The following is a 21,046-nucleotide window of genomic DNA, read 5'->3' on the forward strand; positions in this document are numbered from 1 at the left end:
GGGCATTGTTTATAAATATCCCGTTAACCCTCAGACACAGGGAAGGTGATCTGGTCTTAGAAAATGCCAGATCAGAGATCCCGCAAAAGTCAAACCCATGACTGGGGTGTAAGTCACGGGCTTGGGCAGCGTCTGTCTGGGCAGAACATAATTGTGGCCATTGCTGCATTACTAACCTCTCGCTCAGCCCTTTGTTGAAGCAACCATTCTTTGGCAAATGGGGTTTGGACCCTTCCCCCCTTCTAAAATCCAAAATGCCATCAATGATATCCTTCTCCATACTGCCCATTTTGACAGCTTGTGGTGTCTTACAAGCTGCTGAAAGAATGTTGCCCGGAGGGAGGTTCTCTGGATTAAGACACGCTGTGGATTCAGCCTTCCGGTGGATGGTCTTGCCATAAAAGGGTGATCCAATATCAGGAGAAACTGATTCTAAAACGTTAGACTGCAGCAGAGTCGTCTGGGGGACAGTTATAAAAATACCAAATCCCAGTCATTCAAATTCAATATATTCCCGGGGCAGGGCCCAGGAATCTGCATTTGTAACTAGTGTCCTGAGTGACTCTGAAACAGGACATCCTGGACTCTCCTCCATGAAGCACTTCTGAGGAAGGAACACTTCACTTTCCTTCTGATTCTGAACTGGGGTAAATCTGGAGACTTGGGGCCTCAGGTGCCCTGAAGACCTTGACGGCAACCTGGCTGAGCTGAGAGAACGGCTGCTTGATCTGAGAAGCCCCAAGGAGGTTTTCAGTCTCAGCCCCACTGCAACTTCTTGACCTCCTATTTTTCTGCCTGCAAAATAAAGCACCTCATTTTTCTGTTTCTTTTTTTAAAATTGAAGTATATTTGATGTCCAATATTATATACAACATAGCGATTCACAATTTTTAAAGGTTATATTCCATTTATAGTTATTACAAAATACTGACTATATTCCCTCTGTTGTATAATACATCCTTGTAGCTTGTTTATTTTATACATAATAGTTTGTGTCTCTTAATCCCCTACCCCTACCTTGCCCCTCTCCTTTCCCTCTCCCCACTGGTAACCACTAGTTTGTTCTCTTTATCTGTGAGTCTGTATCTTTTTTGTCATATTCACTAGCTTGTTTCATTTTTTAGATTCTACACGTAAGTGATATCATACAGAAGCACCCCATACTTGGCGTTCTTAAGAGGAAAGGTACTCTATGACAATAATGTTGATAAAAAGTGTGCTGCCTTAAACCTAGATACAATGTAATAATAGCTTTCACTTTATCTTTTGATTTTCACAATAAACTATTCCACTCCTGAAGATGCTGAGGCACAGAGATGTCTTCTAGAGCCAACAGTGACATCCATCCTTCCGTTACCTTGCGAGTGGACCTTAAGGTTGGGGTCCTGCTTTTCCAACTGGCCATTGAGGAATCTGCATGGCTGATTTGACCTCACCAAGGAGACGGGGTGTGGTGTTTGAATTTCTTCAGTCTCTCGTCTGCCCAGGCTCTCACAGAACTAGATCTGGAACTGGAACATGAGCCAATCACCAGGGTGGCAGTCTTCCTGGTAGGCCCTCCTGCCTTTCTGTATTCAATCCATGGAGTATTATGTGGTTATTGATAATGATTATTGGGTATAGGTGTTGCCACTAGTACCTTAATCCAGAGAGTTACCAAAAAAGTTTAAAATGACCAGGAAAAACACAAAGCGGCCTGAACCAGGACAGGGGCTTTGGAGATGGAGAGAGATTTTGGCTTTTGGAACAATCTGGTGGGTTCATGTTTTTGTGGCGGCCATGGATCCAGGTGGCCCTGACCGCCCCGCCCCCACCCCCGCCCCCGCCCCCGCCCCCATCATTATCCGCCAGGGGCTGTAAAATGGTCGCTTACCAACTTTCTTGGTTTGGTTCACGTGGCACTTTTTTTTTCTTTTGTGAGCGGGACCCTGAGCTACACTCTCAATATGCATGATTTGATTACTCAGAGGAACATGGCATTATTTTTTATTGTGCATTACTTGCCAAAATAAAATACAGATTTTTAATATCTAGTGGATACGTACTGGTCCACCTGAACCAGTTGTTAAATTGGTGAAATCTTCCTGTTCTCTTTGGTAAATACTTCCCTGAGTGCCCTTAGTGTCCCCCTTCCTCCGGGGGGGACATTCCCCGATTGCACCCTCAAGCCCACTTCCCTACAATCTGGCTATAAAGAGGTTCCATCTGGCATTAAGGGCTTCAGGTCCCCGCTCCATCGCAAGGTCTCACATCCATTTGCTGACTAGTCCTTGCCCTGAGCCATGATAGCTGTTAACTACTTTGACTGTCTCCCCTGCCTTTAGGTGACAGTCTGTGGCCTCTGGGCTGGACCATGCAATCTTGCCTCTGGAGCAGGGGGTGTATTCCAACACAGATGGCTTTGGCGCTTGTGTTGATTTTGTTTTTAACTTTTAATAATAAAAGCTCTTTTATTTTTGGAAGTGTTTACATTTCCATAGCACAGTGCTAACTCTGATCAACCTGGAGAGGATTAGGTAAATTTTTATAACTTAAGGGAAACAGGAAATTATTTTTAATTTTTGCAGCTCCAACATATTAAAATAATGTGATTTTTTTTTCGGTTATTGAATGCCATTCCAGAGACATGTCTAAATTCTTCATAGTCAGCATCAGGTAGCAGTACAGCTTAAAAGAAAGATAATAATAATAAAATACCTATGGTACTTTCTAAAGCCAGCCTGTTTGCCTTTCCTTCACAAACAGCCCATCTACGTGAGACTTAAAGGCCAACCTTAGAGGAGCCTGCTGTTTCTCCTCCAAGAAATTGTTCTGCGTCTAGAGACACATGTGTTCCGTTTTAATTAGAAACCGGTGGGGCACTGGGCCGGCTGGCTAGCAGCTCAGGCCATGCTGGAAACCAGAGGGCTGAGTGGAGGCCAGGACGTCTGAGCATATCTTCAGGGTAAGATATTTGGTTACATAAGGGAGGGGAGCTATGGCCAGTCCGCCCATCTGGAGAAAACTTTCTGGGTGGCAGGAGCTAAGGATAGGGTGAAAGAAAGTGATACACTGGGGAGAGACGTGAGGTGAGGGGAAGAGGCCAGGCCCTGGCTGCCTGTGTCAGCCTGAGAGGTCAGCTTCGCCTCTCCCCTGTGTCTACCCGTCTACCCCCAAATCGTGGTGGGACTAAATCGTGGTGGGGTTCACTTGGTGCCTGTTTCCACGGCTCTGCAGCTCTCCTTCCTCATGATCACCTGGATAAACCCACTTCTCACTGCGCTGGCTAACCGGCTGACCCACTGGCCCTCCCTCCAGGTTTTCCTGAGTTGGCAGAATTAAGAGAAAGGCAGGCTTTTCTGAATTCCCCTCCCTCTGCTTCAGAGCGAGTAGCTTCCCCCTCTCCTCCCTTCCCCCTCTCCTCCCGCCACAGTTGGACTTTCCTGCTTTTATAGCTCCCATTCCATCCCATCCTAACTAGAGCTTCCAGACCTCTCTTCCCACTAGGATGTGACGCTGGTGACCAGACCTTCCACTTGCTTGTAGGGCCAGCCTCTGGTGCCATATCTGCACAAACTAATTCAGTAAGTGGAATACATGTTTGTCAACCAAATGCAGGCAAAATCCAGGCTCGGTGGGAAACAGCACTGACATTATCGTGTGCTTTTGCCACCATCATGCCGCTTTCAAGGATGCAAAGCGTAGTTAAGACCTTGAGGTTCGTTGGGGATCGGGATTAATGCATCACACGGGACGGAAGATTGAAGCAGATAGGATCAGTAAACTTTCAGGCACTGAATGGTTTAAGAGCTGGGAAATTGGTTGTGGCTTGATGGTGAATAATCGCTCAGATATATGCGTGACCCTCAAATGTCAGTCTCACATTCTGGACAAATCAGTGTTCCATTTGTGTAATTTATATTCACTTTGATTCCACGATACATTTTTTTTTTTTTTTTTTTTTTTTTTTTTTTGCGGTACGCGCGCCTCTCACTGTTGTGGCCTCTCCCGTTGCGGAGCACAGGCTCCGGACGCGCAGGCTCAGTGGCCGTGGCTCACCGGCCTAGCTGCTCCGCGGCATGTGGGATCTTCCCGGACCGGGGCACGAACCCGCATCCCCTGCATCGGCAGGCAGACTCTCAACCACTGCGCCACCAGGGAAGCCCCACGATACATTTTTTTTGCTCACCATTGCCGCTCTGTTGGAATTAGTTGAGCTCATTTGTCGAGCTCTCGCGGCGAGCCGAGGCCTGTGGGAGACGCCTTGTGGGTATGAACCATCACAGCGGTGCTGGGAGACGGAGAGTGTCCTCACTGCACACGTGAGGGTCCGGGGCTCAGACTGGACCCAAGGCAGCATGGCTCTGTGCTCAGAGAGACTCCGTTTCCAGGCTCTGCTGCTTATAATTATGGGACTTTGGGGAAGTTACCTAAGTGTAGTCATTAAAGCCAGAATATTTGGTAAGAAATCAATGTTTGTCTTGGCCAACCCATGCTGGGCCAGTGCAGTTAGAGGAGCAGTGGTATGTGAATGACTTGCTACGCGTCAGATGCACACATATTTACGAGAACTTTGTGACCTCTGTTCCCTTTCTCTGGGATGTGAGAAGTATGCTCTAAAGTCGGCATACTTTCAGTTGTGCTAGTTCCGGAGTTGGGAAGAGCCTGTTCAACTCACAGGCTGGGCAGGCCTTTCTTTTGGACCAGAAAGATTTATGACCTGATCAGAAAAAAGCCCCACCACAAAAACCTCATTGAGCTGGTTACACATTATCTTCCAATATCAGCTCAGATAAAAAGGACCGTCTGGCCCCCTGACAGTCATGCATTGGCTTCTGCACAGTGTATTATTGTACAGCGCTTCCTCGGGAGCTATAATTAGGTGATGGCGTAAGGAGTCCACAGCACACATTTGAATAGTGACTCTATTTGTTTCGTGATGTCACTTGCTCACTCGAATCCCTTCTCATCATATGGCCTTCGCCGGAGTGTGGTTGGAATTCAACACACATGAAATCAGACCTTCACTGAGTTTTCTGTGAAGTAATGATAGCACTTAGGATGAATCATTTGGGACAAGAACCTTTACATACCTGAAACATTATGACTTAAGAGCCGAAGTTCTGGGAACCTCACTTTTTAGCTCTTTAATCTGGACAAGCCCCTCAGCCTCTCAGAGGCTTCCTTTGTTCATCTGGAACTTGGGATTCATGGTACTAGTTAGTTCAGTGGGTTATAATGTACAGTGTATAAAATGCCTGCCTTTCTTCCCCCCAACCCCAATCAATGACCACATCCTAAACATTCCACCTCTCGACTCCTTCCACGTTTCTCTATATTCACAGCCACCATCCTGGGCCCAGCCGCTTTCCTCTCTTGCCTTAGACCGTTGCACTCGCCTCTTGGCTGGTGTCACTGCACCCACTCCTATATTCCTCTTATAAACTGGCTGCTTCCACAGTGATCTTTCAGGACAATTGCCTGGAACATAGCCTCTAGCTTAAAACTTGCCAGTGGCATCGCTGTGCTCTTAGGGTAAAGCCCCCAGTTCCTCATCTTGACCTGTAAGATGCTGCATGATCTGTCCTTGTCTGTATCGCGAAGTTCATGTCATGCCACTCTTCCCCTACCACCAGCATTCCAGCCAAATAAGTTTATTTTCAGCAACTCAAATACATCAAGAGCTTCCCTCTTTAAAAGCACTCTGCACTGGATGTTCCTTCTGCCTAGTACGTTCTCTACCCCTTCTTCATCCCCTCCCTGCCCTGCCAACTCCAGATGCTCCTTGAAGAACCAGTTTGAAATGCCACCTCCTTGGGAAATCCTCCTGAGACCTCCCCCGCCCCTCCCCCCGCATTATATAATCTCCTGATAAATAGTCAAACTCTTCTTCCCGGCATATGTCACAACTCCAATTAAATAATTACTTGGGAAGATATTTGTTTAAAGCTATCTCCCTCTCTGGACTGTTTCTAAAAGCCAGTCTTATTCCCAGTACACTAAGTGACACGTGACGCTCACTGATAAAACACTGTGGAGGGGATAAAGCTTGTTACTCCTCTCAGCACTTAATGCTGCCATTTTTGCAGCTGAATATTCTCGGGGCACCTTTACTATTTAATCTCCAACTTCCTCTTTGTTGAGGACAGATGGCTCTGTGTGAGGGAAACTCATCTCTGGGTTTTCTTGGCCACTGAGGGCTGGGTGGAAAGCATGGCAGGAGTCAGGAAGAGTCACTGACCTGCTGAATGTCAGAGCTAGAAAGACATTTAGGGTTCAACAAACCCCATGGCCACATTTTACAGATGGGGAAACTGAGGCCAAGAGAAATTGAATGTTATGCCCAAGAGCAGAGTTAAGGAATGGATTCAGTGACCCTAAAATATTGTTTTCTCAGGCATTAATACACCCATAGAAAAAAATACATTTATACATGATTTGTAGAACATTTTCTAATTTTTATTTCTGTTACTCCATTGATCTTCATAGCAGCCTTGGGAAGAAGGAAGGGCAAGCATTGTTCATCGTCATTATACAGATGAGGAAACAAGAACAGAGGGTCTAGGTGATCTATACCTATACCCAAGGTCAACACAACTTACAAGTGCAAAACCTTGAGTCCCTGAGCTTCTGGTTCTTGGAGGCATCTTTTCCCTCCTGTATTGCTCTGTTCCTCTTACAAATAAATACTTGGGTAACTCCATTTCTGGTAAGAAATGCATGGGCTGGGGAGCACCAGCTGGGAGCAAAGAAAAATTCTGTTTCATTCTCTTCCTTGCTTATTTAGTGGCTGTGATGTCTGTGACCCAGGCTCCCCACTGTCAGGTGACACTGCATAAAGTCAGCGGGTGTGATGGGAAGAGAGTGTAAGCGCTGCGGATTCAGCTTCATCTGGGCTTAAGCCCTGGCTCTGCTACTGACAACTGGGTGACCCTAACCAGCTGAACAGGAACCTCTCTGAGCCTTAGGTGTCCAGCTATACAATGCAGGTACTGGCTGCCTCTCCCTAGCTTTGTTTAAGATTAAATGAGATAGTGCTTATAAGATACAGAGAAAATAGAAGGCACTCCATAAACACTATTTATCTTAACAACCAAGGCAGCCTGGAGCAACAAAGTTGAGAAGGAAAATGTCAGGAAAAGCCAGGCTTTGGGTTGAAGAGGCGTGGGGAGTTGTCAGAAGGGCAAAATGAACCCTGGAGGTGTGGTTGGAAGGGGAGCAGCTCGGCGGGCTGAGGCAGATTGTATTTTAGCTGCAGTCTCGTTGGCTGCCTCCTGATGTCATGAGTCCCGGTGTGTCCTGCTGCGTGAGGGTGTGCCTGCTCGCGGGGGTGGGGGGCTGGGGGGCGTGAGTGTGGAGTGGGGGGGGGCTGGGGGCTGGGGGGCGTGGGTGTGGAGTGGGGGGGCTGGGGGCACGTGGTATCCCAGCTGCACCCCCGTCATCGCCAGCATCATCAGTACATTTCCACGCAAGTTACGTTTCCTACCTCTGCATTTGGAGGGTGAAAGTTAAAGAAGTAAAGGGGAGAAAATGTTTATAAATTCATCTGATTGTCAGTCTGAAAATGGTTCCATTCTTAAAGCCATTTGGGAGCTTTTGTTGCTCTAAGCTGTGACTTCACAAAATGCAGCCAGAAATGGTGATTTAAGGAATCTACTCAACTGCACTGACACTATTTTATGAGTACCTTTCTTCACAGTCTAGAAGTTGATGTCTAAAACACCATCCCTAATGGTTAAACTAGAAAATATACATTGAGGATGGTTTTTCATTAACAACATTTACATAAAAATTTCACGGCAGACTCAGGAGCGAGATGGAAGGGTGGTGGAAAGAGGTGACAGGTGATCAAAGTAAAGAGACCCAGTCAGAGAAAAGAGAGCCCAAGTCATTCCTGTGGAGGGTGGCCTGCTTCTGAGGCAGAAGTCATGGCCTTGGGGAATTTACCAGGTCCAAGGGCTGTGCCTCAGCCCACAGGCTCTGTCACTGCATTTTGTCCGCAGATCAAGGGCAAGTCCAGGGGCAGACCCGTCCTCCCCAAGCTCCTAAGACTGAGATGAAAGCAGCAGCTGGATTAGTTAATTTCCGGTGCGAAATCACCGTGGCAGAGGTCCAGAATCCCCCATTGGCAGAGCGAGCTCATTCTCTCCTTGTAGCAGGCAGCCGTAGAACCCAGTCGAGTCAGAGGAATCGAATGTCTAATGGGGAGGGAGAGAGCATCTGAGTCAGCCCTGCCACGGGGGCCCAAGGGCACCAAGTCCCCAAGCCAAGGCTCCTCTTCCTTTGGGAGGACACTGCCCACATCTGCATCTGTGAGAGCTCTGTTCCCGTTGCCACCAGACCCCATTTTAAAGGGCACATCCTTTCTTCTGAGGAGACGGCAAAGCTTTCTCTCCTCGACGGAGTTGTACAGTCATATATTTTCCAAAGATTGAAAATGATGAATCCAAGTTAATAAATGAGATATTCGGTATGGCAAGGAAATTGAGGCATGTGCATATTCCTTGAAATGTCTCCTATGTGCGAAGGAAAAGAAAGCAAGTGATGATGTTACAACGTGTGTGGGTGGGAGAGGAAGGTGGTCTCTAGACTGCTCTGACTACCTTAGGTTAGTTAAATTGTTGAGAATAAGGAAGCAAGCAGTAAGTGTCTAAGTGGTGGTGGTGTGTCAATATGATTCACTGTCTTCTCTGGGTCTGGCTCCAGGTTCCCATTCTCCTGCTTCAACCCACATCCCTGGGATCCATCCACCCAGTGGCATCAGTGATCACATGGGCGCTGGTGACCCTTACCTCTCTATCCCCTTCCCTTTTCTGCTGAGCTTGGGGCTCACCTTCAAGTCCATCTTTGCCTTCAAGTCCCATAGGCAGCCTAAGTGCGCCACATCCAATGTGGTGAACTGGTCATCAAGCATCGGTGGGCACCTGCTGTGCCCACCAGTGGCTCCGTCAATCCCATCATCCAAACGTAAACGTGCGAATGAGTCACAATCCCACCTTCCCCCCCTGCCCTCAAATCTAACCTGTTACCACATCCAGTAGATTATTTCTTCTTTCTATTCATCACACTGGTCTCCTCCTCTCCTTCCCGTTCCAGCTATTATTGCCTCGGTTCAGACCTTCAGCCACATCTTTCTCCTGGGCTGTTGCAGTTGCCTCCTAACTTGTGTCACTGTCTCTCCTCGTATCTCCTCCAAGCCATACTCCACGCTGCTGCTGCAGGGATCTTTCTGCAGCTCACATGTAATTACGATGTGACCCTCAAAGCTTTGTGTCACCTGCAAGATAAAGTCCAAACTCTTCACTGAGGCAGGTGAAGCTCACCTGCACCTGGACGCTGTCCATCTCTCCAGCTTTCTCTTTTACTTCACTTCTCTAACCTCTTCACTTAGTACACGTTTATCACATACCTGCTTTGTGCCAGGTACCATGTAGGTGCCGGAGACACAGCAGTAAAAATAACTATCATCCTGCACCTTACAATCCGTCTACACCAAGCACGTGTTGTTTCAGCTTAATGCCTTCGCTCACTCAGTTCTCTCTGCTGCTCCCCTGAGACTGGACATCTACTGGCAGGAACAGTAATCCTTCAAGCCTTAGCTTAGGGCCCCTTCCTTAATGGAGACACCCCAGAACTCTCCTTCCTCTGTGCCCCAACTGCCTTGTATACACAGTTCTTTCCTGTGCTCAAAGTATTCGGAGGCAGGCCTCGCCCACCACATCCGACCTGTGTGACCTTGGGCAAGTACTGGCCCGCGGTTTCCTCATCTGTGAAATGAAGACAGTGATGATATTGCAGGAAAGGCAAAACTTTCTCTCTCTTCATCTTAGGTTTTCAGTTGGGACTCTTCAACAAAAAGATTAACAGGAGAAAAGCAGTTTACTAATGCGTGCAGCACACATCACTCGGGAGAAACCTGAATAAAAAGTAACTCAAAGCGTGGCTTAGAATTTCAACTTATCTAGCATCTTCAACAAAGAACAGTAAAGCTGGAGAGAAATGACAGGACAAAGGAAAGAAGCTACAGGCTTCCAAGGGTGGCAAACAGTGGGAAGGCAAATAAATGGGAGGGAACTAATGGAGTGAGATTTGTCTGCAGATTCCTCTGGGGCTATCGCTGGTCTGGTAAGAATCTGTCTCCAGTAAAAGGAGAATTTATATTGTGCTTTTAGACAGAAAAAGGGGAACTTCTGAGTTTGTTGCTTCTTAATTGCCTTTAGCTCAAGATAATTTTTATATCAAAGAGGCATATTTTGGGGTGACATATTCTGGTTTCTTTCAATATCAACTTCATAATGTTGTTTTAAACATAGTCTGGCCCATTGTGCGCCCAATAAATATTAGCTGCTGTGATAATGATAATGATGATGGCAACAAGGGAGAGAAAAATGGTGCAGCCACGGTGGAAAACAGTTTGATGGTTTCTCAGAGTTAAACGTACAGTCATCACATGACCCAGTAGTTCCACTCCTAGGTATATACCCAAGAGAAGTGAAAACACATATCCACACAGAAACTTGTGCGCACAGAAAGTTGTACACAAATGTTGACAGCAGAATTATTTGTAATAGCCCAAACCCAGAAACAACCCAAATGTCCACTGACAGGCGAATGGATAAACAAATTGTGTATATAATACAAAGGAGTATTATTCAGCCATGAAAAGGAAGTTCTGATACATGTTACAACTTAGATGAATCTCTGAAACATTATCTGTCAGATGCCTAAGGGATGAGTTGGGGCTTGTAGAAAACAGCCTTCTGACAGCTTGTTCCAAAGTGATTCTGTTAGCAGAGACCTGAATTACTAGAATTTGGATGGAAAAGGGAGGAAGTGGTCCCAAACAACAGGTAGCGTGAGAAGAGGATCAAGCAAATACCAGGGAAGATGGTGGGACGGGGAGATTCTTGTCAGCACTGGTAAGAGGGTGGCAAGGAAGGAGGAGGTGGGCAAAGTGCTATGGCCACCACAAAGAGCGTGTGTGACCCACTCTCTGGGGAGAGCCCTGAAGCCAGGGTAGCGAGTGAACAGTGAGACTTGGAGCAAAGGGATTTGGGAGGATTCTGTGGCTATGATTTAGAAGTCTGGAGAGAAATAAGGCAGCTGTAAGGAAAGACGTCAACTGTGGAGAATGCACAGGACAGTGTGCCAGGTGAGGCTGAAACGGTCAGTCTGCGGGATTCAGTAGAGTCTGCACCTAATAGCGGGGGAGCGCGCCACCAGCCCAGGTTGAGATGGTGGACGCTATGGTGTCCTGTAGGACAAAGATGAGGCTGTGAGAGGGGACCACAGACCCCCTTACTCAGGGTGTATCTCCTAGTTCTCCAATTCCCAGAGTTCACTAGACGTTATCTCCCTTGGGTTCCTGCAGCCTTTGGTACCTGCCTCAGTTTTACCTTGTTCTTCTTTCTTAGTAGGTTGAGAGCATCTTAAGGGCAGATGTCTTGGTTGCCGCACAATTCAGGCAGGAGGCACTCACTCTCTGCTCATTTGGTAGAATAGCATCTCATTATTTAGGGAATAAGCCTGCCTTCCAGATACCCTCAGAGAATGAAAATGCCTTCCCAATTGATGGTTACAGATGGCATTCCTAACTTGTTGTCTGGTGGGGACAGGAAGTAGAACTCATAACCATCCTCCAGAAGAGGAATGAATAAGTCCCTAGGAGAGGTCAAAGGTCATCTCTTTTTTCTTTCAGCATCTGCATTTTTGCATGTGGGGGTGCATTTTGGTGGGAAGCTTGGAAGGGCTGTTCTTGGATAATGGTATGTTTGAGCTGGGAAGGGATGGAAGAACGTGAAGAGACTTGGTATGTGATGAAGCAGAAAAGAACAAGGAAGAGCTTGGTTTATTGGACTTTACCATGCAAACAGGCTGGGCCGCAGGCATTGGTGGCAGTGAGGCTGTGATCAGGAAACCTTCACTTGGCTGGGTCTCTGCTGCTCCTGGGAGGCCCTGGGCCATGCGGCTGCGTTTCCGGGCTGTGCTTAGTGGACTGGTTGCAATCGTCAGTGTTACAGATGCACTGCAGCTTCTCTTCTGGGTTCTACATTCCTGGGGGGTTGGTGAGGGGTGGGCAGGATACCATCTGCTCTTCGAGCCTGTGTTACTTGCCTGATAGGGCTTTTCATACAAATTTTTCAGCTTTCAGCATTGTCTGCTTATGACTATTTACCCCCACACTAAGGCCAGGAAGGTCAGCCTGGCCTCGTTGAACGTAATCCCAGATTGATAGTGTTAAACTGCCGTCTTCACTGTGTCTCCCCACTGTAAATGTCTCCCCTGGTCTGCATTGTTGCTACCCAGAGCATGCTTTGAGGGCCAGCAGCACCTGTATCACCTGGGAGCTTGTTAAACATGCAGAATCCCAGGTTCCATCCCAGACCTGCTGAATCAGAATCTGCATTTTAACAAGCTCCCTGGGTGCTTTGTATGCACATTGAAGTTGGAGGAGGTCTGGCTGACGTAGACTGAGATAAGCACAACTTCTTAGCTGACCCCATATCACTCATTGCCCCTCCAAGTAAATATTCACTCCAGGATATCTTGAGCTAAATCAGCTTGGTGTCCTTAAAAGCTCTCTCTTCACATGTGTGCTTCTGGCTTTTAGTTTCAGACCTCATTCTTATTTTTGTGTACAGAAATTTGTCCAGTACTTATTCTTCCATAACTGATTTCTCCTAAGGTGCTGCCTTTATTTCCCCATTATTCCATGTCCCACAGTCAACCCCATGTCTTCCCCAATTCCACCTCAAGCCTAAAATTCCAGAATGCTACACCATATGAGAGCCCACTGTCCCTTTCTTTGCCTGGGCATGAGTTGCGCAGCCTTCAGAACATACCATGTTTTTTCATTCACACTTCTGTATCTTTGCTCAGCTGGGGTCACCTATGGAAGTCCTTTTACCCCTTGGCTCATGCTTTCAAGGTCTGTGGGAACAGCTGTTCCCACATGACTTGCTTGAAGCCCTTCCTAGAGACATCAAAAGTATCAAGGCCACACTGCTCCCTCCTTTTCTCCAAACTCAGATAATTTGTCTATACCTACAATTAGGGCAGTAAATCCTATGGACCTTTGCATTGAGGTGGCAACTGGTTTATACATTTACTAAGAAAGAAGACAATAGTTTTCTTTTTTACCTTAAATTTTGAAATAATTTTAGATATAAAAATTGTCAAAATAATAAGAGGAGAGCTCGCATATACCCTTCACTCAGCTTCCGCTAACGCTAACATTTTCCATGGCCGTGTACAGTGATCAAAACCAGGAAATTAACTTTGGTGCAATACTATTAATGAAACTGCAGAACCTATTGAAAGAGATTTCTCCAGTTTTCCTACTAATGTTCTTTCCCTGTTCCAGGATCCAATCCAAGATCCCACCCTGATTTAGTTGTCATTGTCTCCTTAGTCTCCTCCAACCTGGGAATAAGTCTTCTGTCTTTCCTTGTTCTTCCCATTCTCGACACTTTTGAATATTGCTGGTCAGCTATTTTGTAGAATGTCCTTCAGTTTGAGTTTGATGCTTTCTCAAGGCTAGTTTGAGGTTTTGCATTTTTGGCAAAAATTACCCAAGGGTGATTTTGTGCCCTTCCTAGTGCATCATTATTTCAGGGGACATGATGTCAATATGTCTTATTACTGATGATCTTAGCCTGCACCACCTGCTTAAGGTGGTTTCTGCCCAGTTTCTCTACTGTAAAGTTACCATTTTCCTCTTTGTAATTAATAGCTCTCTTGGGAGAGATTTTTTGAAATTATGCAAATATCCTTTTCTCCTCAAATATATGCCCACTATTTTTAACATCCATTAGTGGATCTGCCTATAAAACATATCACTGTGGCATCCACTGTGTATATATATTCATAAACGCTCAGTTGTGTAAGGTAAGTAAGCCCCTACTTAAATCACTGCAGTAGGGTTTTCTATTAATTGGACCTTCTTTGCATTGTCTTTCTAATGGGGTCCCTTATAACAGGGTTTTAATCTTCTAGATGGCACAATCAAATAAATTAAAACAGTCCTTCATCCATCCATCCATCCAATATTCCATTTTTTTTGGTAAAAAAGTTGATTGCCCATCTTCATTTTTCTCCCAGTTATGCCCTGACTGGTGTCCCCTACTCCCTGCTGTTTTTTTTTTTTTTTTTTGCGGTACGCAGTCCTCTCACTGTTATGGCCTCTCCTGTTGCGGAGCACAGGCTCTGGACGCGCAGGCTCAGCAGCCATGGCTCACGGGCCCAGCCGCTCCGCGGCACGTGGGATCTTCCCGGACCGGGGCACGAACCCGTGTCCCCTGCATTAGCAGGCGGACTCTCAACCACTGCGCCACCAGGGAAACCCCGTCCCTGTTGTTTTGTTTGAATTATTGTGTGAACTGTTTTGTGCTGTTTTGGCCAAATGAGTAAGCCAAGGTAGGAATGTTAATTTTTTTGAGTAGATGGTTGTCAAAATCAATCTGAAAGAAGAGGTTCCAAATTGTTTTGCTGGAACGTGCCACTGTAGAACATGCCTCTGTCACGGACACCCGCTGTCTGTGCCTGCTCAGTGTCTCTCTTCCCTTCCTGAGGTCGCAGCACACAACTCTCCTTTGCAGAATCTGCCCGTCCATGTTCTGAGTCCATGTGGTTTAGTGGAGCTGGGCCACCTGGTGGTACCATGGGTGGGCACATTCCCTAGGCCGGGACAGAATTAGCCATCCCTCTGGCCATAGTAATTGACTGAGAAATTGGCGTCTGGCTGTAGCTGGCCAGTGAGAATCTCCTCCAAGATCTTTGGTGGCATTAATCACTGGGTATTTAAGAGAGTGGGATCAAAGCCTACAGCTTTCACTGGACCTCTTTGCTACCACGTGGGGATAAACAGACTGAGACTAAGGCCCACACAGTGGAAGACAGTGAAGGTCGAGAGAGTGAGAGGGGCCTATTCCTCACGATGTCAGTTGATCACCTGGATCTAGCTTTTCCTGAAGCGGTCCACCTCAGGACTTTGCAGTTGCACGAGCCAATCAGTTCCCTTTCATTGTTTAAGACAGCTTGAGTTGAGTTTCTGCTGCTTGTAACTCCAAGTCCTGACAAATAAACATTCTTTTTGAGCATCTGCTACTGGTGAGGGCACATGCTTGGGGCTCTTCAGGATTCAAAGACGAGTCAGATGAGGCCCCTGCACTCAAGGGGCCCTCAACCTAGCACAGAACATAAGGTCAGTGCACGAATAGCCACAAGTGAAGGGACCCATGCGGTCAGCCTGATCCACCCATGAAGAGCTTGGCTGTAGGACCACAGTGAAGTGAGTGACGAGTACCAGCTGGGGGGAATTTGGAGCACTGAAGAGATGAGGGACATTATTCCTGGCAGAGGGAAAGGCTTCGGCAAGGGTCCAATCATGGAAAGTGTAAACAGCTCAATATGTAGTTTGAGGTTCTATGGGGTCATCCATAGTGACTGAAGGGTAAAGGTTAGGCTAAAAAGGAGGATTTGGGAGACAAAACAAAAAAAAAAACTAGAGAAAAGATTTGTTGGAAACAAGTTGAGGAGGCTGTGATTGGCAGTCTGAGGGGTCTGAGTGGCAGCAGGAAGGTAGCGCTGGATCTTGAGTAGAGAAGTGAGGCGAGGAAGATGAACTTGGCAACAGCGAGCAGAGCTGGAGGGGCAGGGGACCAGGGCGGGGCCAGTGCAACCAGCCGGCTCCACCTCAGTGCACAGCTGGGAAGGACCAGACAGAAAAAGAAGGCTGGAGGTGGGTGGAATCCCAGCCTCTGAGAACATTCTGCCGAGAGGCTTTGGCCATGTTTGCTCAAGAATCTTCCTCATCGCATCATTTGAAAGCCAAACTTTTTATTTCATGCTAAACACTGTCAGAGGGAGCAGTGGCAGAGTCCTCCTGAACGCGAGCCAGCCGGCCCGGCACGCACACGTTTAATGGCATTCCAGACCTCGGGGCCTGGCAGGCGCCCTCGGAACCCTGCCCCGGCTCTGGCTCCTGCCTCACCCGGAGTTAGGATGTCGGGACCAGCGTCCCTCTTCTTACATGGTGACTTTCTGAGCGGAAAAGGTCCATCATGAGACTGCGACCTTCCCCCACCTGAGCCGTGCACAGCTCGGCCTTCTTAGAGAGGCCGCTGCTTTGCCCTCAGACTCGGCGCCATCCTGTTCGCACCTTCACTCCTCTCGCTCTCCCGGCCTCCTTGCCGCCCAGTCTTGAGCGAGCCCCGTCTGCACCGCCATCGCTAACCCCCAAGCGATGGGGGATGATGGTCCAAGTCACCATCATCACTCGTGTGGACTCCTGCCTCAGCCTGGCTGGCCCTCCTCGCTTCCATGGTCTGTAACTCAACGAAACAGCTAGAACAGTCCCTTATCATCACAAGCCAGATCCTGTCACCCCTCTTCTTAAAACCTCCTGATGGCTTTCTGCCTGAGTCAGAAGAAAATCCTAAATCCCTAGGACGGCCCCAGGGACTCTACGTGATTTGACCCTTGCTTATCTCTCCAACTGTATTTCCTACCACTCCCCCTTCCCTTTGAGCCTTCCCGCCCGCTCCTCTGCCTGCCTCTGCTGACTGCTCTCTTTCTCTTCGTGGCCCATAGTGTGCCTCATCACAACAGAAGCTTGTATCTGTCAGGATAGGCTAAGGCATGCTGCAGTAACAAATAACCTCCACATTTCGGTGGCTCAGATGACACAGGGCTACTTCTCATTCACCAGGCCACGTCTGCTGCAGGTTGGCGGAGTGGCCTTGTTCATCAGAGGCACTCCAAGTTGACTGAGCAGCCCCTTTCTTGAACGTTTCTGGTGGCCATACTATAGAAGAAGAAAGAGATTCTTTTTTTTAAAATAATTAATTAATTAATTAATTTATTTATTTATTTTGGCTGTGTGGGCTCTTCGTTTCTGTGCGAGGGCTTTCTCTAGTTGAGGCGAGTGGGGGCCACTGTTCATCGCGGTGCGCCGGCCTCTCACTGTCGCGTCCTCTCTTGTTGCGGAGCACAAGCTCCAGACACGCAGGCTCAGTAGTTGTGGCTCACGGGCCTAGTTGCTCCGCGGCATGTGGGATCCTCCCAGACCAGGGCTCGAACCCGTGTCCCCTGCATTGGCAGGCAGATTCTCAACCACTGCGCCACCAGGGAAGCCCAAGAAAGAGATTCTTGAGTCTCACAATGGCAATTAAATGTTGGCTCAGGAGAAGCCCATGTCACTTCTGCTCATGGTCTTTGGTCGGTCACTGGCCTCCGTCAAGCACAAGAGAACCCAGCTGTGTAATCTCACCACGTAGCCAGGAATGGAAGGGATCTGTCTTTATCTGGTGAACAACACAAATGAAGACCGCGAGAGCTGATTTTTCTGTGTGTGTAGCATGGATTAGAACCCCTTGGAGTGTCTTCCAGCTCAGCAGTTGTGAACTATGGCAGGGTTGGCCAGCTGGGTGGAGAGTGAGGACAGGGAAGGAGGGTTGGTTACTTCTGTTCAAGCTCTGGGAGAAACGAGAACACGGCTGAATTTGGCTGCTCACTGGACCAGTAATGCATGTAAGAAAACGTGACGGTTATTTCTCGGGTCCTCCAGGCCAAGGGTGCCTGTATACCAGTGGTGGGGTGGAAAGATCCCCTTGGCCAGAAATAACTTACTACCAGTGTCTGCAGTTCTTCCATTAGATGTCCATTCCTTTGGTTCTAAAATAGCATTTCCCAAGTTGTGTCCAGCAAAACACTTACATTAGATGTCAACAGATGCTCCTTGGTCAAATAAGATTGTGAGATGCTGAGTTAAACAACATGAAACGTGTTTTTCCTCTGCAGGTCTTCTCAGGGCCTTGTTTGATAGGTAACGTGTACTGTTTCTTCCTGAGATGGAATCAGACTATGCAGCATTTCCCCAATTTTTAAAATCAAGGAACTCTTGCCTCCGTGGATGCTTCCCTAGTGTTCACCTAGACAGTTTGGGAAATGCTAGTCTGGGAGCCTTTTCAGTCCTATGGAGTCCCCTGGGGAAAGTAGACATCCCCAGGGGAGGCTTTCTGTGGGAGAAGGAAAGCAGTGTGGACAAGGTTTTGAGAGGATGGGACTCCAGAGGGGCCTGGGGGTGGGGGACAGAGGGTCTGAAAGGGAGAGGTCAGGTGCAACGATTATAAGTGATCCTGTCTCCAGGGTGGATGCAGAGTTGGAGCCCACACTTTTCACCACCCCCAGCCTCTCTGCTCCCTTCCCTCCCTTGCCCAATGATGCTCACCCGTCCTGCTCTCCAGAGCTCTGGCCTTGCCCCATCTCCACCTTCTCCAGCTACCGACAAACCAGGCCGCCTCTAGTCTTAGCCCTCGAGTCCCTGCTGCCCGAAATGTCCTCAACTCCCGTCGGGGAAATTCCTATACTCTGGTTTCTCTTCAGATTGTATAAATCTTTCGCCTTTTAACTCTAGTCTGGGAAATTCCTTCTCTCCTTTAATAGTCTGTCAGGCAGACCACCTCCAAGAAGCCATCCCTGATACCTTTCCTCACCCCACAGCCTCAGCTGGGTTTATTGTCCCTCCAAGCTCCCATAACACACTGCGACTCTTCATCACTGCCCTTATCACTTTGTATTTTAATACTCTTATTTCTGTCCCTCTAATCTGGGAGCCCCTCAAGGGCTTTATCTTTATATCCTTATATCCTCCTCTGGTAGGAGATAGATAGTCAATAATTAATTGGATGAATGAGGCCCAGGCACGTACAGGAAGTGTGTTAAAATCCCCTACATGTCCCACTTGAAAGAATTTCCCAAGTTAAAAGAATCTATTCTACATGTTTGAAAACCTCATCTTGTGTGTCATGCCCACCTCTGCTGGTTCGCTGACCTCCTGGGGCCTGAAGTCTTCTCTCTGCCTTTCTCTCCATCCATCCTTTTGTCTGCCTGTTCTTCCCTCCGTCATCATCCCCTCAACTACATCTGATCCAGGTCACCTGATTCATGTCCTTTTTCAAGAAGAGCGAATGAGTCTTGGACTGTTAATGGCTATCCTTAGGTTTATGTTTTCCTAAACAGGAAGTAAATATCTTAAGAAGACAATCTAACCTGAAAGGTGAGAAGAAGTTTTTTTTTTTTTTTTTTTTTTTTTTTTTAGTTCAAGTTCGGCTTTAATGATTGAACAAGAAAGGGAAAACTAGAAAAAACTTGCAGGTAGAGAACCTGGACAGGTTGTTGTTGGCAGCCCAGCCAGGGCTGAGTCACGACTTTTGTGGGTCGGAGGCCCTTTTGCCTTTGTGGGCCCCTTCTCCATAAAAAATGTTAACAATTACCAATGACCGCACTGGTATATAAAGGCGAATATAACCCAGGCTGCTTTGGTATTCCATATTCGTTATTGTTACATTCACTTTTTCTTCAGATTTTAAAAATACTAAAAGTTAAACAGTTTTTGGATCACGAAACATTTCGTGGCCGCTAGGCACGGCGTCTGCTGTGCCCTGTGGGATGAGGAAGAAAGCTGCGAGCCCACCACCCTGCCTGCTACACCCTGAAAACGCACTGCCCTTCCATCCTTTTGCGTCACACTTCTCTTCCACCTGGAATGCCTGTCCCTCAACCCGCCCGCGCCCTTTGCACCATCTACCTGACAGATTCCTGCTCACGTGCCAGTCCCAGCTTGAACGTCGCTTTCTTTTGCCAGATTTAGCAAATTAAAATACAGGATGCCCCGCTGAACTTCAGATAAACAATGAGTAATCATTTTAGTAGGGTTAAGTCCCAAATAGCACATGCCCCAAATATTGCATGAGACATAATTATACTAAGAAATTATGCATGTTTATCTGAAATTCAAATTATCCGGGAAGCCTACTCTGTAATTTTCCCTGACTCATTTTTTTTTTTTTTTCAGGCTTTCTTCCCACCTGCTGCTTGTGGAGGCGTTCTGGCACTTTCCACGCACCCGTCACTGCACATCCTCCACCCCGTCTGCACTCCCATCATCATTATCCTCACCTGCCATGGGGCTGGGACGTGGCAGTGTATTAGTTGTCACATATGAGTAAGTGGGTGCTTTCCTCTTATTTCCCTAACTCTCTATTTATTTTCAGTGATGACTTGGCAGGATCTGGTTTTGATTTCATTCAGGAAGTTGTGTGGGGAGATAAGAGTCAAGTTAGCTACTGTGTGGGGTTGCAGTAACACCCTTTTAACAAAGATGTGTCCCAGGAAGACAGTTGGGGCTCAGACACTTCACAACCTGATGGAAAAAAGCCCGAGGCCTGTGGTGGGCACTTATGGTCCCTCCCTGCCACCGTGCTCCGAGAAGGTAGAGGGTGCGAAGGCTCAGGCTCCCTCCTCCCCGTGTTGCTGGGGTCAGGTAGCAAATCAGCTGTGGCCCAAGACAGTGCCTGTGTGTAAAGGGGAGGGCTTTCTGTTTTTGAGACTTAGGTTCAGGGAATTCTTATTTTCCATCTTAACTTTGGGAGTGGATCGATTCTTTTAAAAGTTCTTTTAAACTGTTACTTTGGCATCTGACACACAGGAGAAAACCAGCCTGAGATGACGGTGGGTACAGCCCCACAAGACCGTCAGAGCCTGGTGTCCGGGCTCCTGGTCCCATGCTCTCATGCCACCCTCAGCAGCAAGGACTCAGAGTCAGACGCCCAAAGAGAGAAACATTCCTCTGAGGACCACGGTGAGGGGGCACCCGCCCCCCCAAAACTATGGACCAGCCAAAGCACTGGTGGTTCCTAACAAATTGAACTGCGTGAGCATTTGTGGTAAGCACGGTGAGAGTTCCTTTTCTTATTGCTGCTAAGAATTTCCCAGCTTTCAACTCTCCCTTTCTTGGTTGGATGAAATTTCCAAAGCTGACCACTTGTTGATCATGCTGAACAAGAAACCCACAATGCCCAAACGTCCATAATGTGTGTGTGTGTGTGTGTGTGTGTGTGTGTGTGTGTGTGTGTGTGTGTGGGGGGAGCTGCCCAGTAGTTGCTGACTCTTATTAATCTCTAGTCCCCCGCTCTGCTCATCCCGGTGCTTATAGGAGCGGGCAACATGGCCCAAGGTAGTTTCAAGGGACGGGCAACAGGTGTTATGAGAAAGAAAACAAAATCAT

The sequence above is a fragment of the Globicephala melas genome, chromosome 3 (genome assembly GCF_963455315.2).
Source record: "Globicephala melas chromosome 3, mGloMel1.2, whole genome shotgun sequence".
Taxonomy (NCBI): domain Eukaryota; kingdom Metazoa; phylum Chordata; class Mammalia; order Artiodactyla; family Delphinidae; genus Globicephala; species Globicephala melas.